The following is a 15,592-nucleotide window of genomic DNA, read 5'->3' as shown; positions in this document are numbered from 1 at the left end:
AGTTATGCAAATAAGGGATTGAAAGTGACGTTCAGTGATTGGATAGTTTTAGAAAATTGTTACAGTTACGTTGTACTGGAGCTCTATATAAGCAGGCTGACTGAACCCTTCAGTTCAGTTGTGTTCTGGCCTGTGAATAAACAAGAGCTGTTTGAAGAAACGCTGTGTCGTCTGATATGTTCACCCACAACTTAACAAGTTCTGGGTTACACAATTGAAGAAGGATATTGACAAACTGAGAGGTGTGCAAAAGAGGGCAACCAAGGTGACCATGGTCTGGAAAGTAAGCCTTATGAGAAACAATTGAGGGAGTTGGGTATGTTTAGCCTGGAAAAGAGGAGATATGGACTGAGAGAAGATATGACAGCCATCCTCAAATATCAAAGAGCTGACACATGGAACAAGCTTGTTTTCTTCTGCCCTGGATGGTGGGACCTGAACCAATGGCTTCAAGTTACAAGAAACTAGATTCTGACTAAACATCAACTTTCTGACAGTAAGAGCTGTTTGAGAGTGAAGACAGGAGTGCCTGGCGTGCTCTGGCCCATGGGGTCACGAAGAGTCGGACACGACTAAATGACTAAACAAAAACAAACTCTTCAATTCTATTATTCTACATCCAAATATAATTTCTGCCAGACCATTTTGTACTTTTGTGCAACCTTGCACAATCTTTTCTTCACAAATCACAATTTTTGTACAAATAAAAATGTAGATATAATGTCTAAGTGCAATACAAAAAAAAAGACAACAAATAATTTTGGCTCCTTAGATAAGCAGAATCATTTCTGATAACCGTCAGGCTCTTGATTTGAAGCACTGGCAGTAGAAAAGGGCAGGGAGCCAAAGATACCTACCCCATTGCAACCTGGTTAGGGGTACTAAAGGGAGGGTAATGCATTAGCAGCTATCTAAAATAACATTTGATTATGTAATTTTTTGTTTTCAAGCAGAGATAATTAAACATGGCAGATGAAAAGTCAGGTTTTAGTTTGCTCAGTGTGTCAATGAAGGCAGATTTTCATTGCGCCTGCAATAGAATATAGCAAAGCCTTTAAATAAATCTATACCATCCTTCATCGAAACAGATTTCAGAGTTATTTACAACATAGTAAGATAAAAATACAATAGCTGGGGATAGAGGAGAGAAAAATCACACATATTTAAGTCTCAGATTATAACAAAGTCCCTCACATTGTTCAGCCCCGAGAAACATGCTTGCAGGGAGGAAAGTGTAAAACTGGCCATAGGAATGACTATCTGTGTTGGGGCTATTACAGGAGGGTGGAGAGGAAAAGGGCACAAACACCAGGAAGTTAATATTTTTCTTGTGTTGTTGTTTAGTCGTTTAGTCATATCCGACTCTTCGTGACCCCATGGACCAGAGCACGCCAGACACTTCTGTCTTCCACTGCCTCCCGCAGTTTGGTCAAACTCATGCTGGCAGCTTCGAGAACACTGTCCCACCATCTCGTCCTCTGTCGTCCCCTTCTCCTTGGGCTCTCCATCTTTCCCAACATCAGGGTCTTTTCCAGGGAGTCTTCTCTTCTCATGAGGTGGCCAAAGTCTTGGAGCCTCAGCTTCACGATCTGTCCTTCCAGTGAGCACTCAGGGCTGATTTCCTTCAGAATGGAGAGGTTTGATCTTCTTGCAGTCCATGGGACTCTCAAGAGTCTCCTCCAGCACCAGAATTCAAAAGCATCAATTCTTCGGCGATCAGCCTTCTTTATGGTCCAGCTTTCACTTCATCACTACTGGGAAAACCATAGCTTTTACTATACAGACCTTTGTTGGCAAGGTGATGTCTCTACTTTTTATGATGCTGTCTAGGTTTGTCATCACTTTTCTCCCAAGAAGCAGGCGTCTTTTAATTTCGTGACTGCTGTCACCATCTGCAGTGATCATGGAGCCCAAGAAAGTAAAATCTCTCACTGCCTCCAATTCTTCCCCTTCTATTTGCCAGGAGCAATTACTGGATAATAAGCTCCATTAAATGCAATGGATTACACTGCAAACCACCTTCAACTGGCTCAGAAGATAGCTAAGCAATGCCAGTCAAATTTGAAAAAAGTCAAACTACACTTTATATCATTCTTTACCAACCAACCTCCTCCTCAGAAACACACAGACACGCTTTCATTACTTGAAGATGTCATTCTAGCTAAAGATCTCCCATAATTAAAGAGCAAACTTATGCAACTAATTAGAGGCTTTCTCTTGCCCCAAGCATTGCCTTTGGCATAAAAACACAGAGAACTGCACAGAAGTGTAAACACGTGGATTATTTTTTTAGAAAAATGTTATTCTCTCTTTTCGTCTTCCTCTGTGGCATGAAGCCATCAGCAGATCACAAACAACAATGGGAAACAAGGTAAAGAAATGGGTTAAGAAACCAACACAAACAGCAGCATTCGGATAGCGTATAACAATATCCCAGATGTTGCCTCAAGAAGTCACCAACAGGACACCTGCCATTCACCCTCAGTTCTGTATATGCATGATTTCTTGCCAATAGTGACTCTGAAGAAGGTAAACAGGGGCAAAAAAGATGTACTGGAATGTTTAAAGAGCTGGTCTGAAGTGAGAATGCAGAAAGCTGCCAGAAGTGTTTTATACTTCCATGGTATCTCTAATCACTTGCAGCTTGGCAAGCACCTCCTTCCATTAGCTCACATGCAGGTTTCCAGTTCAAAAGTTTTCTTATTCTGCCACATTGTCTTCTCAGAGCTAGGGATGGGGAAGAAAGCTGTGTGCTTCACATTTTAATGCAAACCAACTGGTTTGACATTTGGCAGGACAACAGCTGCCATCAAGGACCATCAAGGAACCTGTGACTGTTCCCACTATCACTGCTGTGAGTGACAGCTCTACTTGGACTGACAGTGACAAACTGTGGGTTTTACAATTTCAGCAGCAACCTGTGTGATGCCAAAATTCATTGTGTTCCCACCTCTTGCCATGCATTGTTCATCATTGTTACAGTGCTTCCTGTCTGGGTGCTGTCAGCAGCTCATGGCTGGTTGCCCAGGAAATTATAAAGACAAGGCAAAGTTTCTTACAGTTCTTTTTTATTTCAATCTTTACAGAGAGAGGCTATAGAACCCAGCTTCTTGGATAATGGTGTTGCCCCGAGTGAATCTCCACCCCCTTCTCTCCCACTTTGTCACCATCCTCTCCTCTACAGGTGTAGCTAAGTACCCTCTGTCTTTGAACTCTTTGCTCTTTTACTTTAAGGCTCGCCGGGTTCTGGGAGATGGAGGGTCTGGAATGCTTTCTAATGGCAACGCGTCAGCCAGGTGTTTGTTGCTCTGGCTCTCCCATTATTTCCCAACTTTCCCCCACATCTGCCACTGAGCTGCGACCTCCCTCAACCCCCTGTTGTAAATCTATACTGTCTTCCTCTTCCTCCTCCCTGGAAGGGTCAGGATGGGGAGGCGGTCTCCACCACTCCTCCTCCTCTGCCCAGCCCTTCGCAGGTGCCCTCTCGGCTCACTACCTAGTGCGGGCAAACTCGATTCAAGAATGCTCGGGTTATCTGAGGCAGGTACCCTACAAACGCTTTTCCATGAACCCTGCGCCCCTCACTGTTGGTAAAAAAAGAAGCAGAAGGGAGAAAGAAGTCTACTCACGACATTGCTAGATTTCTACTGGAAGGGGACACACATGTAGAAAACACTTGAAAACATAACTTCTCACTGACAGGCTGGAGAGATATAACTCCTTCTGCTGTTTCCGCCAGTTCAAGACTCACCAGCCTCACTCTGCTGTATGTGCCCACCATGGCGGAGCGAGAGAACTTTGCAGGCTGTCCCTTCCCATCTGCATTAAAGAAAGGTATTTCTCCCAGTTTTGTTGCTCTTTGTTTTCTGCAAAACAAATCACAATTTGATTCACTCCCCCCCCCAATGGCAGGTCTTTACTTACTTAGAATAATTAATGTTGTCATGTTTTCCTCTCCTATTGGCTCTAGAGGCAGATGCGCCTGATCCCCCCAGGGGCTCCATGGAGATGGAGGGGAGCCTCCATCTGCTGGGTGCTTAAGCAGGGAGCAAATTCTGTGCACTTTTGGGAAAAAAAAATGCATCTACAGTGCAAGTTGATATAAATGTCTACTCTGAATGGCACTTACTCGCAGGTACATAATTATAGGATTGCAGCAGTTATTTAACAGTTTTATTAATAAAGCCATAAGTTTTGAGGGTTTATTATTTTATTTTTTATTATCAAAACAATATGTAATTTTTATTAAATAAGTAGGAATAATAATAATAATAATAATAATAATAATAATAATAATAATAATAATAATTTATTTATACCCCACCCATCTGGCTGGGCTGCCCCAGCCACTCTGGGCGGCTTCCAAAAAATATTAAAATACTTTACTACATCAAACATTAAAAGCCTCCCTAAACAGGGCCGCCTTCAGAATTCTTTGTAGCTGCCATAAACTGACAAACCTTCCCCCCTAGATCTTCCATAAGTGTAGCAATTAGTAATTATAGAGTTAAATATTGTATCCAGTTGTTATGGGTTAGAGCTAAGACTCCACCCTTCAGCGTATTCTTGGGGTTCCTTTTGTGAATAAATGTGTGTCAATCTGAACTTATTCCATGGCGTATTACTGTAGATCATGGTATAAGTATAAAGGCTGATGAACTTTCCTGACCCTGGTACCCAACTGATCTCAAAAACGTATCCTGGAAGCCTTTTAGAAACACCCTGAGCTCCTCACATCTTGTTTCAGGATCATTAAAATCTAAACACCTGAATGGGTGGGGAAGAGAGAGTCTTAAGACCACAGGCTCCTAAATGTGTCTGTTCCCTGGATGTTTTTAATTATTTTTACCTGCTTTTATAACTCGTGCAGAAGTGTTGCTTTGCTCTTCTGCTGCCTTTTAGCCCACCCTGGGGTCATACAAAACCATGGGCCTGCTGGATCAGGCCAAGTGGGGCCCTTCTAGCCCAGTATCCTCTTCTCACCGTGTCCAACCAGGTGCCTCTTCTGGGAAACCTGCAAGCGGGATCTGAGCACAAGAGCCCTGACTCCCCTCCTGCCATTTCCAGCACAGCCATCTTGCCTAGGAGCCCATCGACAGCCCTCTCCCCCTCCATGAATTGGGCTAATTCTTTTTTAAAGCCATCTAGGTTAGTGGCGACATCCTCCGGTGGAAAGCAGGTGGGATTGATGAACGGCAGAGATATATATATATATATATATAGAGAGAGAGAGAGAGAGAGAGAGAGAGAGAGAGAGAGAGAGAGAGAGCACGCTAAATCAATATGGCCACATCTCTCTTCCTTTAAACCTCTCCTCTTCAAAACTCACCTTTTTGTGAAGCATATTTCTGAATTGTTGAATAAAACTTGTGGCTAACGAGTTACATTTTCAAGCACATCAGCTTTATTCCTTTACATCATTTCAGGGTCACTTGTATTCTAAAGCCTTTAAATAGTTCTGCTTTTATGTGGGATATGTGGCAAACCTAATCCCTCAGGCCTTTCCTCTTGTCAGAACATATTAGCTTTTATCATCCAAATTACCATGTCTGCTTTTCTGCAGAAGATTTTAGTACTGATTCACTCAAATTTAGCATGAAGGGAATGTTGTAACTATGATGGCAGTGATTTTTAGAGCAATGGTAGCAACTGTAGTTTCTTTGATTTATCTCTATTTGTACTTGAAAATTAATGACATTTAATGACAAAAATGGCTGAGAATACTTGCAAATGAACAAAGCTAAGTTTAAAAAAACCCACAGACACCAGATCTCACTCTTAGGATATAAATTAGAGATGGACAACTTCTGCTCCTCCCCAAGGCAACTTTTGTTATTGTCCCTTGAAATTCTGAGAATTGCAGCTTTTATTGTTAAAATCTAGTTCTAGACCCTGGGGGACCCGCATGGTCCCTTCCAGATGTTGCTTCACTACAGTTTTGAGCATCCCTGACCACTGGCTGTGCTGACTGGCACCAAAGGGGCTCAGAGCCCAATAACATGGAAGGGGTATGGCAGTAAAAGCCAGGACAGATATAAAACTGACAAGCTGGTATGAAATGTCAGTGAAGGCCTAGGGAAATAATACCAGGTCATGAAATGAGGAGAGGTAATTCCACAAAAAGAAGAGCCTCCCCCTGGTTGCTACAAGATGAACCTCTACAGGTTGTGGCGCAAAAAGGTGGGCCTCATCCACAGAACTTAGTAGCCAAGCAGGTCCACAGGGCTGGGCGATATCTGGTTTTCAATATTGCAATATATCACCAGCTAAACATTGCAATTTATTGACATATCACAATGTCTGAAATACGGACAGTGATTTTGCAGCACTGAGGTCAATATCTCTGAGCTTTCAATGCACACAGGGCCTTTATTTTTATTTATTTGAAAAATGTTTAAACATCATTAGCATTACTGGCCACAGGTGGGTGGAGAAAAACCTTGGTAGTATATTTTATAATTTTATCTGTTCTGATGGAAAAGTGTTGATAGTATCCTGTTCGTTGGCCGGCTTCCCAACTGCGTGTTGCTCTGGTTTTATTGCGGAGTGCTGTCACTTTAATCTGATCCTTTCCTCGTGATGCATGGCTCTCTCATTTCAAGTGTGCATTCATTTGGGCAGAGATATCTCACACTTTAAATTAATCTGCTGCTTTCAACATTACCCCAATTGTGTATTGTTTACCTTTGGGTTAAAGGAAAGATAAAATTGATCTCCCTTAAAATAACAGCAGAGATTGCTTTAGGATGAAATGTTCCTAACATTAAAAATGAAGCTTTCTGAAGTAACCCATGGATAAACTTCATTTATTTATTTATTTATTAACATATTGGTTTGGTTTTTAAAAAAAATATAAAATAGACAAGCCTCTTTAGTTCCCACCATTACATTTTATTTTGGCATCCTATTGTGAATCATTGATCACATTTAGACACTGTTGTGCTGAGTCGGATTCCGCTGGGAGAGGCGGCAGGTCTCTCTCCCCATCTAAGTATTTAGCTCCTCCTTCCCTCCACAGCCTTATTGCAGAGGACAGGGAAAGACATTTTCAAACTCGACAAAGGTTCTAGCCACACAGTTTCTGTTATTAGCTTACATGTCAGGTGCAGTTGCTATACATTCATGTTGAGTAGTGAAAAGCTTGCTGTGCTTCTAACTGCCAAGTTTTCCAAACCAAGGAAATGCGGTCTGAGGTCAGAGGGGTCCCCGTCTGATGACTCATTACAGGGGTGGACCTGAGGTCAGAAGTGCTTCATCTTAGTCATCATCTCAATCAATCAATCAATCAATCAGTCAATCAATCATTTTATCTGTATGCCACCTTTCCAAAGTTAAAACTGTGCTCAAGCTGGCTTATGTTCCACCCTCTGCTCTGAAGCTGAAATATTTTCTGTGCTATTGGAACAGTCAGTCATTTCCAAAAAACTACCTGATTGGGCTTTGTACCAAATGAAAAACAGAAATGGGGTTCATTCATTTCATGGCTGATGTTACAGGAACTAATTCCCAGGGTCATGAAAGTACCATGTGTAGCATTTGAAATATTACAAATGATCCACAGAGACGGGATTAAACAGAGAAGCAGAATGATGTTTCCAAGCTGCAGTATGTACAAGAGTCAAACTAGTTTAAACTTCTCAGCTGCCCTTCTCTGCTAGTGTCACCCAGAACTTGATCCCAGCCCCTGCCCATTTCCGAATCACTTTAGTTCCTGCTCACATTACACAATAACTAAAACCCAACTGGCCATTTGTTACTGATTTGAAACTTGCTTATTTCCCTCTAGTAGCCAGTCAGAATAGGTTGTGTTACAGGGAAAGTAGAGAGAGAAGGAAAAGAGAGTTTGGACAGATTGGTCTTTATCTTAAGCACATTCTAGCAAAGGTGCCTAATATCCTGAAGTTACATTCCTGCACAGAGTGTGTGTGCACCATAACAGAGGAAAATGATGATTCCCCTCACTCTGTGTAGGATGTTTTTCCCTCAAGACTGAACATTTGCACATTCCTCTGTTGACATGTTCTCTGTCTTCATGCAAAACAGCTCCCAATTGGAAACCTCTTAAGATTCCTTTAAGCATTTTCAATCCATTGCATGGTGTGTTTCTCTACCTTTCGCATTCCCTTGTGCTTTGTTAATTGTAGCTGGTAATTTAGAGAGATGTTAGTTAATAGTCTGATCTTTGTCAGTTTGTGTGCCTGGCATATTCTTGATTCATTAATGTTTATAGTAAGTCTGGATGAATACCTGAAAATATTGTTAAGGGTTTGTCGGGTGCAAGACACCCTAAATTCTTGGGTCTAATAAAAGTTAGAATTAATCAAGGTTTGGGGAATTAAACCGTGCCAACCCAGTTAAAGATACAAGCCTCGCTGATGATGATCCCTCGCTGAGTGTGGGTCCTCAGGAGAATAGAGCTTGAGAATGGCACAATCATTACGCAAACCAAGGGGCAGTTTAGCAAAGCAGTTACTCTGCGCTGAACAGCAGAAGGGTATGAGCCCCTCCTTCCTTGAGAGACAAAGACAAAATGCCAGAGTTACTTTCTAGAATTTCAGTGGCCTGATGTAAGCTTATGAATTTTTTTTTTACTGATTAGCAAGTTTGCTATGTGTAGAACTTGTTCTTTTTCCATGTGGGAGCATTTCAAGCAAGAAAAATTTCTCCACCTGGAGGCCACAGTGACAGCACTTCCTAAGGAAAGCTGCATCTCTCAATTCTTCCACACTTGCAGCCTTACTCTTGAGAATTTGGCTGCACATTCCTCTCATCCACGTGTGAATGAGCATCTGATCTGAGAATTCTGAGGGCTCCCCCGCATGGGCTGAAAAAGCTAGAGGGCATGGCAAAATTATTCTTGTCTATCTTTAGCAGCTAATTAAGATCAGGTATTCAGAGAGGAGGGACGTGGGTGGTGCTGTGGCCACAGAGCCTCTTGGGCTTGCCGACCAGAAGGTCTGCGGTTCAAATCCCCTCGACGGGGTGAGCTCCCATTGCTCGGTCCCTGCTCCTGCCAACCTAGCAGTTCAAAAGCATGAAGTGCCAGTAGATAAATAGGTACCGCTCCGGCAGGAAAGTAAACGGCGTTTCCGTGCACTGCTCTGGTTTCGCCAGAAGCGGCTTAGTCATGCTGGCCACATGACCCAGAAAAACTGTCTACGGACAAACATCGGCTCCCTCGGCCAATAAAGTGAGATGAGCGCTGCAACCCCAGAGTCGTCCGTGACTGGACCTAACGGTCAGGGGTACCTTTACATTTTATTCAGAGAGGATGGTGCAGGAACACAAAAATATCTGCCAGTGCTACTTAGTCAGCTGTTCTGAACCATGAACTGAATCGCAACCCCAGTGGCGGAGCTTCATGCTCCAGCACGGGGGGGGGGCGGCAGAGAGCAGGTTTGGGAGGGGCTGGTGTGCGTCCTGGGGGCGGGGCGTGCCGCCTGCGGGGGCGTGGTGCCCAGCGCGGGTGGGGAGCAACCGCGATGGCACCCCACCGGGATCGCGCTGCCGGGGGCAGTGTGCTCCCCCCGCACTCCTCTTCCTCCCCCAGTGCGCAACCCCTCATCCAATCGCCCCATTTCTAAAAGCCTATGTCACTGCACGCCCCGAGCCCCACAAAGCAAATGGCATTTGAACTTTGCCCTTGTCCAGTTGCTGAGGGTTGTATCAAGTTAGTCACTATTTGATTTTTTAAAAAATTACCTTACACGGTGACTTCCCTGAGCTGTCTTATAGGACAATAAAATTTCCAAATGTTGTATTTTTCCCCAAATGAGATTGCCAGATCTGAAAGAGTAGGAAGTTATTTAAAATGGATACTTTGCCATCTGCATCACAGTTTGAAAACATAAAAGAGAGCATCTCCTATTGATTTTGCCCACTCATTATTCAAAAGAGGGTCAATTTATTTTTTTTAACTCTGCATTTCAAATTAGAATGAAAAGTAAGTGTGTGTGTGTATGTGTGTGTGTGTGTGTGTGCATGTGTGTGTGTGCTCATGAATAGCTTTTGCCTTCTTCTTTGCCCAGTCAATTGTTGCTGGTAGCTTCGAGAACACTGTCCCACCATCTTGTCCTCTGTCGTCCCCTTCTCCTTGTGCCCTCCATCTTCCCCAACATCAGGGTCTTTCCCAGGGAGTCTTCTCTTCTCATGAGGTGGCCAAAGTCTTGGAGCCTCAGCTTCACGATCTGTCCTTCCAGTGAGCACTCAGGGCTGATTTCCTTAGGGCCCAGGATTTGGGCCATGCTTTCTGGCCAATATGGAGAGAATGGCTCAGTTGCACAGCACATGCTCTGCCTGCTGAAGGATCCCAGGTTCAACTCTTGACATTTCCAGGTAAGCCTATTTTTCTTTTTTCTATTCAGTTGCTCATTTCTTTCAACAGAAGGCCGGCGCCATCTAATTAACATGATATTGTTACATGCCACCTCAATGTCCCAGTGGTGCAAAATTCCAGGGATACCAAGGGTCTGTTTCCTTTTGAACAATGAGGCATAGGGGAAACTGTGGTGTCTTTATGATAGATAGCTTATTTACACACATATACAATTTAGGATTGTAGAGTTGGAAGCGACCGTGAGGATCAAGTCCAGCTTCCTGCAATCCAAGAATTTATTGCATAACGTGGGGCTTTAACCCACAACCCTGGGATTAAGATTCTCATGCTCTACCGACTGAGCTATCCTGAGTTCCTTGGATGGGAGGGAGATTCCAGCTTTGCACTCCAGGGAGGTCCCATCTCTCCCATGGCTGCCATGTTGGATTCAAACTGTCAGACCACATTCTGCTGTGACCCCTTGGATTCCCATGACTGAAGTCTCTCCCCCCCTTTTTTAACCCTGTACATAGACAATTAGTATGCCAGGGAGAATGCTGATTGTTCCTGACATGAAAGTTTTCCATGTGCATGGAATGTTGGTATATGCAGAAGCAACAGTAATGAAGATGTTTCACTAATAAGGACTGACTCTTCAAAGTAGTTTGGCAGTGTGTCCTATTCTACAGCAGACAGTCCTCTGTTTGAAGGGCTGTGTAATCCAAGGCTGGTTTAAATGTAAAGAACTATAAGATGGAAGCGCAGGAACCTTGAAGTTGCCCAGTGGCATTTAGCACTCGGGGAGCAAACAGTACAGGCACACCTGGTTACAGTGTTCCCCACTATGAGTACTAGGCACTGTATTTCTATTTAAATTATAGTAATTATTTCTAAATTTACATATATCTACACATGTAAATTAAAATTGCATGCAAATTCTTGTCCTTCTTTGACCTCTTTCTTGGCCATACACTAACTCATTTTTGAAAATTTATAAATGTTCACACTAGTCATAAAGCTGAAACAGAAGCTGCAAAACCGTTTCATGAACTCCAAGGATTTGCTGCCTAAATACCAGCCAGCTTGCACTTTGCTTGCCTCCGGGTAAAAGCAGTTTATTAGGCGCCTCCACACTCACTTAACATGCTGATCCATGTCAGCAGAGAAGCAAAGCAGTTTGCCCAGAGCTAGTACAGCACCTATTCACCAGTTTTCATGTTGAAATGGCCTAAGGAATAAATTTAAGAAGATGTATCCGTATCCCTCCCAGCTGAAAAATAATAATCTTTTAACTGTAATCAGTTCCAGTAATTAGAGATAAAAGAGAGAATACCAGGGGAATATGCAGAACATGACATTTTCAATAGCCTACAAATCACACTTTATGCTCTTTAAAAAAATGCAAATTATCTAATGCATAGGTACGAATTTAAATGCTTCACTTGATTTTAAATGGCAGGACACCTTAGAAGTATAGCCTGAAGATTGAGATGGAGTTCTTGATGGGAGTATAGGATGAGACACACACCAACCCCCAGCCCCATGTGTGTGTTAATATAGACACCAGGTTTTCAGGCCTGCGAACTGCCTCATTCATTTCAATGGAGGGAAAACATTCGCTCGCGAAAGAACCTCCACTCAGAAAAAAATGTGAGCAAGCTTCCAAACGTGGAGTGAATGAGCTCCTGCCTGCAGAGCTTGGCCTCTGCATTGGTGCTCCCATATACCCAGAAAGAAATAAAGGTTGGGGAAATGGTCTATATCTTTCCGATTCTACCTGTCCAGTATGGAAGTTCTTTCTTTCTTGCTATCTTTAAAGATGCCTGATGAGCATTAACTGGAAGTGATTGATTTTACTGATAGCATTGTGTTTTGCTTAATCGTAATACTGTTTATTCTGATCTGTGGAAACTGGCAAGAGAACTTCAAATCCTGGATCCCGAAGATGACATCGGTGAGGGTGGAGGGAGAGACAGTGGGGCAGTGGTGCTTTGTTTCAGCTGCTCAGCCTTCCCGACCACCAGCTGACGTGTGCAGTTGGGCAGCAGCTGTTTCCTGCATGTCCTCTAGTCTCCTGCCAACCCCAAAGCTTCAACTCCAGATGTTTTGGTCTGAATTGGTCTGGATTGTAACCAAGGGTCATAATGAAAGCCTCAGATGCATAACCCTTTCATCCAATCTATACAGTTCAGCACATTATTTCTCTGACATTTCTTATATGGTTAAATGTCAAAAAGTACATGCTCGAGGATGAAATGTCCTGCATTTTAATGACTCATCAGGGAACTGCATTTGTTCCAACCCATTCTTCCTGGTTAGCTCATGATTTTCCCTAACAAAACACTTGCATTGAACTGAAAGAAGCTAAAATGTGCCGTTTCTATTTAACATTTAGAAATATAAAGTTCACATTTTGCCCCCCTCCAAAATATGGACTATGAACTTATACTTTTTTCCAAACAATTTCCAAGTAGTTTTACAATTTAAAATGCAACATTTAAAAGCAACTAACTGAATGAAAATACAGCTATGAACAACAGTACAATATAGAAGCAACTGAGGAGCAGATTCTATGAAAATGAAAAACAGAGTTGGGTGTCATCAGTACATTATGGCACAATACCACAGACAACTGCCCCCCCCCCAGTGGTTTTGTGTAGATGTTATACAGCACAGGGAGAAACACCCAGCTTACCATTCAAAAAGAGCCAAGCCCCATATGAGGTCAAACCACGAATATAGGCTCTACTGTAAAGCACTGCCCTGCTCCACCCCCAATCCAGGAAAGAGAAAGAGGTGGTTAAAGGGATTCCAAGGGAATCGACAAGGTTCCACTCTTATCTCTCTTTCCTAGTGTAGGTTGTGATCAGTGTGATATCAGTGACAAAACTAGGCCTGAGATCAGGCTGAAATATTACCAGATAATCAGCTTCATGCAAGAGACTGGAGTTATCCAGCCACCATCTGCTAAAACATATTGCTAAGTAAATACTGTAAATATGAAACTGTTTTGCAAGTGCCCAAGATGGGAGCACTCAAAGGCGACTTCTTCAACAAGGGTGCATTTACCACTCTGTTTACTTCTTCCATGACTCCCAGCTAGTTATTTAATGGGAGAGGCCCCCCTGCAGCACCCATATCAACATCCTTGAAATTTCAGTGCTTTTGACATCTCTAAATGCATCAACATTTCAACAATCACAAGTTAAAATCACATGAACATCTGCCTTCACAAATCCCAAGCTTCAAAACTAAGCTTCTCAAGATTTACCAAATTACCGTATTATCAGTCAATATGGCTATCAATACAAAGTTTCACATACCAATGAATACAACTTATACATTCTGAAAATGTTTCAGGGTTTCTTTATTATACTGGAGATTTTTTGTGATTTTTTTTTAATTGGGTTTTATAAACAAGAATGTTATACTAACAAGTATACCAAGTTTTCTCATGTCATTTGTATATCACCAAAATAGCATAATAAATTTGGAAAAATATCTACAACATGTTTCATTATTAGTGGTCAATGTATACGGTCTTGGCTTATGAATTGGTTTAAACAATTAGGAAGAAGAAGAAAAGAAAAGAAAGAGGGAATGGGTGAGTGGGGTTGGGTTGGGTGGTTATGCTTCTGTTATTCTTAGTGTGTGTGAGGAGTTGTGTCAGCATTACTTGTATGGATCCTCTTAGTATTCGCTTTCCACTGGAGATTGGAAATGATTTTCTTTTTTGTCAGCTTCCTCTCAAGCTTTATATGCTCCTTGAGGAGCATAAAGTTGTTTGGTTTTTCATATGGGGTTTTTCATTCAGAAGTGCTGACCAGTTGACCTCTTTGGGGTTTTATGGGATCGGCTTTGACTGCATGGCTAGACCCGGTGAGGTTGGCTGATGGGTCTTAATGATCCCTTGGTGAGTTAAGGACTTCCCCTGCATGCCAAGACAGGCGAAGGAGACCCAGGGTGGGTCCAGTGGTCAAGAAGGCAGTTTCTGCATGTGGGGGGCAAGATGGGGCACGTCCACCTGGGAAGGAAGCCCACCTAGAAGAAGGGAAACTCTGACCCTAAGTCTCTGCTGGCTTCCAGGATCTCTTCAGAAGAAAAGGCTCAGGAGTAAACCCTCCACAAATCTGGAGTGAGTCCGTAAGGCAGCTGGATGGCACCTTGTGCACCCCCTTCTGCCAGCTCCTGCAGCCAAGCTGGTGCCAAGCGCCTTGCCCTGCTTTCCTTTGGACCACCTCAGTGAGGTTGTCACCTGGCAGCCCAGGACCTCCGTGCCCAGGCTGGTGCCCCAGGAAGGTCACCTGGGTGCTGCAAAGATTGGCTTTACATCACCCCTGGAGGCACACTCCATTGTCTCTTGAGAAGGACGGAGGCCATCGAGCAACCGAGATTAATAACACTGTATGCTTGTAATAGATCTTTTAATATACAAAGAGTCCTTTTTTCTATTAATGTTGAATGCTTTTCAAATTCTTGGTTCCCCTCCTTCTCCTTGTGCGTTTTGAGCTGCTCTTCTTTCCCTCTTCCCCTTCCTGGAGTCCCGGCAGCAGAAACAAGCAGCGGGCAAGCGAAGGGAGGGCCAGAGGAATCCTGGGCGGCGTCGGTGCTCCTCCCGCGGGCGCGACGGAGCCGGAGCTGCTGCCCGCCCAGCCGCCGCCGCCGCCTCGGGAGCCCGGCTGGCGCGCCCCGCCGGAAGAGCCGCCCCGGGGATCCCTGGGGGCCCTTCCCTCGGGGGCTTCGCCTCGGGCGCCCGCCCGCCTCAGCCTCAGCCTCCCTCGGCCGCGGCTCGCCTCGCGCGACACCGGCGCCCCCGCCCCGCCCGCGTCAGCCGCTCGCTGCGCGTCTGAGGCGGAGGCAGCAGCGCCAAGGACGGCGGCGGAGGGAGCGGCCGGAGCCGGGCAAGCGAGGGGAGAGAGGCCAGCGCGGCGGCGGAGCCGAGGATGGCGGGCAGCCCCCAGGAGAGGCGCCGCTGACGGGAAGCCGAGGGCAGCTGCCGGGCTCGGGCTATGCGCGCAAAGGTAGGTCCTCCTCCTCCTCCTCCGCCGCCGCCTCCTCGCGAAGGGGAACTTTTGCCTGCTTGGGGAAGAGGGAAGTTGCGGGTCGCGGCGTCGGCAGCCCCGATCAGCCTCTGCAGCCCAGAGCCCCGCGGCGCCTTGCCAGGCAGCGCCACCGAGCCGCCAGCCCGCCGCCGCCACCGGAGCAGCCGGCTCCCGCCCGGGCTGGGTCCTGCAGCTGCAGCCCCGCCGGGTCCCCGTCCCCCTCGGCCGCCCGCCC

The 15,592-nt window shown here is 44.6% G+C and overlaps 1 protein-coding gene across 1 annotated transcript in view; it reads left to right on the top strand.

The window, feature by feature from the left end:
• Positions 1 to 15,240: 15,240 nt before the first annotated feature.
• The window catches only part of VWC2 (von Willebrand factor C domain containing 2), a 31,386-nt gene continuing 31,034 nt past the window's right edge, over positions 15,241 to 15,592 (top strand). Inside the window, exon 1 of the mRNA XM_081885539.1 lies at positions 15,241 to 15,336. The gene's annotated coding sequence lies outside the window, so the exon portion shown is untranslated. The remainder of the gene's footprint in view (positions 15,337 to 15,592) is intronic.

This window comes from Podarcis melisellensis (genome assembly GCF_964234715.1).
Source record: "Podarcis melisellensis genome assembly, chromosome: 13".
Lineage (NCBI taxonomy): Eukaryota > Metazoa > Chordata > Lepidosauria > Squamata > Lacertidae > Podarcis > Podarcis melisellensis.
This window is presented reverse-complemented; position numbering and strand designations above follow the sequence as displayed.